The 6428-nt window shown below is 49.8% G+C and overlaps 1 non-coding gene across 1 annotated transcript; it reads right to left on the minus strand.

The window, feature by feature from the left end:
• Window positions 1-1164: 1164 nt before the first annotated feature.
• Window positions 1165-1248, minus strand: TRNAL-UAA (transfer RNA leucine (anticodon UAA)). Its single transcript has one exon. It is a non-coding gene; the product is annotated as a tRNA-Leu (tRNA).
• Window positions 1249-6428: the final 5180 nt, after the last annotated feature.

Consider the following 6428-nt stretch of genomic DNA (forward strand, 5'->3'; position numbering starts at 1 on the left):
GAAAGGACTACTGGTAGTCTTTGGCCGACAGCGCAGCCAATGGTAACGCTAAGCGCATTGGCATCGCCTGCTACATTGGCTGCTGCGCATGCGCAACCTCGCCGAGACGGCGGCCAGGTAGGGGGAAGGGGGAAGCAGGGTGGAGAAGCTTCAAAAAATGTGACGTAGCCGCCTCTCCTGAGTTCTTTCCTTCCTCCGTGCCCCTACCCATTGGCTCGAATCCCTTGGGACTCGGCTGAGGTCAGGGCGAGGCCGATGACTTTGCGTTGCTCTTCTGCTTCGTGGTTGAGTAACAATGTCTCCCAGGATTCTAAACTTTTTATTCGCGTCGGTCGTTGTAGGAAGGGAGACCAAGACCCTCTGGACTAGATCTACAGTGCTTTTGTAGTGCGTGCATCTAGGATTAAACACTTCCGGGTGCAATTCAATGTAGAGTTGAGGGTATAAGTGTAAAGCTCGAGAGTGCATTGCAGTTTAAGACAGGGTGGGGGCAGCTGCGGCGATAATATAGTCGTCTGCACCAGTGGCTGGCTAAGCTGATATGTTCGGGCCATCACTGGTTCGAAACCCAGTCGCGCCAGGATTAATTTCATTTCTTCAACGTCAAGGTCCGCGACGCCACAAGATTCTTGGTTGGGTTCGACCTCGTGAAGTAGGACTTCCGCAGTAAAAGCTAAAACGTGAGTATAGGCAGAACAGAACACGTGTCAGAATCGGGTAAAGATAAAAACAAAAACAACAAAAAATTAGTTAAAGGGATAGAGTACAGTTTGATGTGTTCATCTTGAAAAGTGGCAAAATGTCGATGGTGTCTTTTTTCTTTTCCGGTTAAAGCCACGGACGCGGTACTGATGCAGTCGTTTCTGCTGCCCACAATCTCCTCTTTTGTTGTCTGTCGCTCTTCATTAGCAGTTAATAAAGTTCTCATTAATGTCGGGGGGAGTGGAGAGCCTGCGTTCCAGCATTGGACGAGTATGGGTACCTTATGAAACGCAGTTTCGAAATCGATAAGCAAGGGATCAAGTTTTCCACAAAACATAAACGGCGGGACGGATATAATTATTCAAAACACCGTATATCTCACATGAAACTACAACGTTGGAAGCCACGCTGACAGAGGAAAAAAAATGTTCTCGGCCAGTTCGGCAAAAAAGTAACAAATATTGTCAGAAGTGGGGTTCGAACCCACGCCCTCTTACGAGGACTATAGCTTAAATCTGGCGCCTTAGACCGCTCGGCCATTCTGACTTTTTTTTTACTGCCGGGCTTCGACAGAATACAACAAAAAACATACACGGGTAGACACCTAAACTACAAAAAGGTAGCCTACAGCCCCCAGAGGGGGCAGGCCTTGTCAGTTTAAAGTTCCCTGGTTCTGTCAAAGGTTCGAGCTTTGAAAGCCACTCACGGGCAGATGCTTGTGTTTTCAGCGCCTCGATGAACTTGTGCATTGTCTCACGGAAATACAATCGCGCAGGCCGCGAAACCGGGTCACAATGAAAGCCTGCCATTCGGGAGCGCCATATGCTATGGAGGCCCGCGAGCATTACTAAATAAACGGCATGCCATTTTCTTTTGCTGTAGGCAGGAATCGGATTCCGTACAGATCCAATGGTAATTCTGTTTTATGGTCCTTTGAAGGACGTCTCAAAAATATACCCCTTCCCAACATTGCAAGAAAACGTGGTCGATTGTTTCTCTGTTTAAATGTAAGGCAGTGGGATCCCCAAGGTAGGTAAAGCCCCCTTTTTTCTTGGAAAGATACCTGCTTTTTTTTAACTCTTTTCAGGACATCTCTGCCTGGGCCTCCGGAGCATATTGCCCTGTACATTGGTTCCGGCAATAACACGTCACATACATCCTTCTACCATGGTTTCCGCTGAACACCACTTAAATAATTTTTTGAACTCGCCATCAAAAACCTGACGCTAAACACAACCACTTTAAGAAAACCAAAAATACCATCAGTCATAGTCTCCCTTCCAACAATGAAATCTGGCACAGCACGCCCGAGCCTGACTTGGCATACGGTGCGTAGAAAGGGATCTTTAACGTCTCGAAGAAACAAAAATCTGTTTACTATCTGCCGCATGAACAAGCGCCCCAGACCAAGTCCCCATACGTTGACGCTCCTGAACAAATTTGTCCGGCTGCACTTCTCCCATTTTGAGAACCATATAAAGACAGCGAAAATACGGTGCAGCTTTGGCACATTTAACCGTGAGCAGTGGAGTACTTGCATTACGTAACAGAGCTTGCTTATCAAAAACAAATTGCACACAGTTGCTCTTGCAAATACAGACAAATGAGCACTTTTCCATATTTCGGATTTCTCACGCGTTTCTTCAACCTGTGTTTTCCAGAAAGGCTCAGTGTCCCTGTAAAATTCGAGAGGAACACCTAGGTATTTCACGGGTGTTGTCACCCAAGAAACGCTGGCGAAAAAAAAAAGCTGGAGTTGAAGGCCATTCTCCGTGCCAGAATCCCAGGCACTTGCCCCAATTCACCAAACTTGCGGTGACCTCACTGAAACCCATTACTGCTTCGATTTCCCTGCCTATGCTATCTTGGTTAACGCAGAAAACAGCAACGTCATCTGCGTATGCTAAGAGCTTCACTTCTGATGCCTGTACACGAAAATCATGAATAGCCACATTTCCTATAATGTTTAGGCAGAGGGATTCTATATAAATACAAAACAGCAGGGGGCTGAGGGGACAGCCCTGGCGTACCAATCTCTGCACACTAATGGGGGCCCCCAGGGTGTTGTTTACTATTAACCTCGTAGTGCAGTTACGGTAAGCCATGGCCACACCCTCTCTGATAAAACAACCAACGTTAATGTAATGTAGAATGCAAAGCAGCAATTCGTGCGCCACACAGTCAAACGCCTTCTCAAGGTCAATCTGAAGAACTGCGACCCGAGCATATATTGCGTCACAACACTCAAGCACGCACCTAGCCTTGTGAATATTCTCAACAATGAAAGGCCCTCTCTCCCACACGTTTGGTGAGGTCCGACTATTTTAAGCATTACGGTCTGTAGCCTGCCTGCAAGAACCTTCATATAAATTTTGTAGTTTGCATTTGTGTGGGCTATGGGCCTGTACGATGTTACCTGCTTGAGTTTTTCTGTTTGATCAGTTTTTGTGTGAGCACAGTCTGCGAGGATGCATATGATGTAGGCAGAGCATGCAACTCAAACAGTTCATTAAATACCACTGAGAGGAGCGGTGCTAGTTCCTTCCTGAAAGCTTTATAAAAAGCCGCGCTCAGGACCTCAGGCCCCGGCGACTTTCCCGAGTTTAATTTATCAATAGCCTGTTCCACTTCTTGTTCGCTAATTGGCCGCTCTAATCTTAAACTGTCTGCGTCATCAATACATGGCATGGCCCCTAAAAATATCTTAAATCTTCCCATGTCAACATGCCTCGAAGCGAAAAGCGCTTGATACTAATCAAAAAAAGCCTTTGCTAAGCTGTAATCGTCAGATGCAGTGGCACCGCCCCATTGAATTTCCGCGACATGGTTTCGCCGAGCGTGCGCCCTTTCCATTCTTAACGCCCGTTTTGTGGGTGTTTCGCTCGCGGCGAATTGCTCAGCTCTCGCGCGCACAAGTGCACCGCGATATCGCTCTTCCTCTATCGTTTCTAACTTTTGTTTTGTTTTTCTGGCATATTCACCGAAAACACCCGGTGCTTTGCATTCCTGAGCTAATAACTTGTCCAGTATGGACTGCAAATGTGCCTCGCTTAACCTTTCTTCAAAACGTATGCAGCTGGCCCTTTCTATTGCATACACATTTATCTGCTGTTTGCAACTTTCCCAATCTTCTCCAGCTGCCTGATTGCCATTAACGGTTATTTTATTAATTTCCTGTGCTTTAAACCAGGTGAAAATTTTGTCTTTCAGATGCTTATTGTTGAATTTCCGGAGGTCCATCTGGAAGGAGTTTTTAAGTTTTATCGCGCCTTTACTACATTTCACCAAGCAGTGGTCCGAGAAAGTTGCAGGAACAACATCGTAGCTGTGACACTTTGGCGACAGGTCGACCGGTACATGTATTCTATCAAGGCGTGCATGGCTACTTCATTGGAAGTGCGTGAACATCATGCCGCGCTTTTATACCACACATTCACTCACGTCCTCCAATGCAAACTTACCAATCAAGCGACGGAGAAGATCGGTGCTTTCATCGCCGTGGGACCGCGTGCTGGTTTTGTCAGCCGCGCTCAAGACACAATTAAAATCTCTCAACAATATCAGGTGTTTTTCTGTGCTTAAGAAACGCTGAATGCCCCAAAAAAACTACCCTATCCTCGCCCACGTTAGGTGCGTAAACGCAAATTAGTCGCCATTCAGAGCAGGAAAAAGCAAACTCCACTACTACACAACGATCCGAAGGGCACGATGTGTACGCCTGCACCTCGAGGCTAGGGAGCTTTTTTATAAGCACAATGCATCCGGCAGATGTGCCGACGGCTTGGCTCACGACCGCATAGAATCTTGACGTAAAACGTTGCACGATGCGCTCGGTGTCTTGTTCCCCTTCAGCTTTCGTTTCCTGAATAGCAAGCAGATCGATATTATGATCTGTTAAAATGCGGTGCACTTCGCTCTGCTTCCTCTTAGCGGCAAAACCTCTGACATTGAGCGTTGCAAATGTCAAGGAGGTTGCAGAAGTCATATTTAAAACGTGTGAAGACGCCGAGAGCACCGTGCTCACCTTTCACGTCTAGCACGAAGCTAGACGCCGTTGCCACCACCGGAGCCGTAAGGAGCGGAGGCCTGGTTTTGCTGCGGAGGCAGTGGAGGCGCCTTCTCGGCGACCCGCTTGCCTGCCGCGAGGTTGGGCGTTGGCCTGAGTGTTGATCGCCTGGACTGGGCAGTTTTTGCTGGCGGCTCCTCAACGCCGCCAGCTGCGGGCTTGTCCCCTTCGTTGTCGGTCAGGTCGTGAGGTCGCATGGCTGGGGCGGCGATGGTCGTCACCCGGGCGCTGCTCAGGTCCATCTGTTCCTCGCTGGTCGGTGGCTGGTCGACATTTTTAGCCGGATGGCTGGTACCGTCAATGGACGACCCTTCATTTGTCCCAACAGGAATTACCGTCCCCGGTTCCTTCCCACCGCCACTGGCCGTGTTTCTGTCGCCGCTCGGGTGCCCAGAAGACTCCGTCGTCGACGCCGGTTTCGTCGTCACGTCGGTTCCCTTTGCCGCCTCTTCTGTCTCGGCGACGTCCATAATATCCTCCGTCGTGTCGACTCCCATTGCCAGCCCGGTTGCCACTGCGCATGTGCGGACGCAGTCGCTGTCGGCGTGGCCGTAACGCCTGCATTTCGAACACGGGGGCACTTTACATTCTGGCCGAACGTGGCCCGTGCCGTGACTGCGCAAGCACTGCAACGGTAGCCCAGGCGCCACAACAAGGGCCAACTTCCCGGCGACACGTAGTTGGTGAGGCAGATCGTCGACCTTCAAACCAGGTTTCAGTTTTAGGAGCACAGTTCGTGTTGTAGTTCTCTTGTCGTGGACGCCTTGGACGCGCCACCGTTCCCGGGTAACTTCGGTTACCTTCCCGAACGCAGCAAAAGCCGTCCGGATGTCGTCGTCGGCCACGCCTTCCAGCATCCAGTGGAGCCTTAACTTGACTTGTTCGTCTTCCGGATCAATGATAAGACATCGCCGACCTTTCACTTTCAGTTCTTTGAAGGTGAGAAGCCTCTTGGCACCTTCAGCGGTCTTGAAAGTCATAGCCCAAACGTGGTTGATTTGGTACGCCCCCAAAACCACCACGTCAGGGAGCGTACCAGCCTGGGCCAGCGCATCACGGAAATCCTCGATCCGAAAGGGCCTAACACGAACATCACCGTGAAGAAAAAGTGTGTTTAAAACCACACCTCCGGTAGGCAGCTGTGGCAAGATCACCTGATAATCCGTATCTTCGTTTCTTTTTTTTTATTCGAGAAGTGTGCCATGAGGCATAAGTTGAAAAAAATGAGGGGGGAAGGAATGCACAATATTGAAAGTTAAAAGGAGTGAAGAACCGTTGCGCTGAGGTAGTCGCAAAGGTTGCTAATGAAACGGTTGTCCATGGTCCACTTCACGTAGTCACTTTCGCAATTCCACCGCAGGCCCACCTCCCTGAGGAGCCCTTTCCTGATAGCAGCCCTCGCTGGGCACGTCCACAACAAGTGCCGCACATCACAAATGTCCGGTGCAGCGCTACAGTGAGGGCACCTGTCAGGTGCTGGCAGACCTTTGGCACGCCACCGATGACGGACATATGGTGTCAGAGCCGCCCCTGCCCGAATCCGGCGCACGGATACCTCCTCCTGCCGAGTAAGACTACAGGGGAGAGGGTGCGAACACGGAGGAATTAGAGCGCGTGTTCGCTGGCGCAGAACTTCGGAATCGGGAAAATGGGACAGGAA

Source organism: Amblyomma americanum, chromosome 1, assembly GCF_052857255.1.
Source record: "Amblyomma americanum isolate KBUSLIRL-KWMA chromosome 1, ASM5285725v1, whole genome shotgun sequence".
In the NCBI taxonomy this organism is placed as follows: Eukaryota; Metazoa; Arthropoda; class Arachnida; order Ixodida; family Ixodidae; genus Amblyomma; species Amblyomma americanum.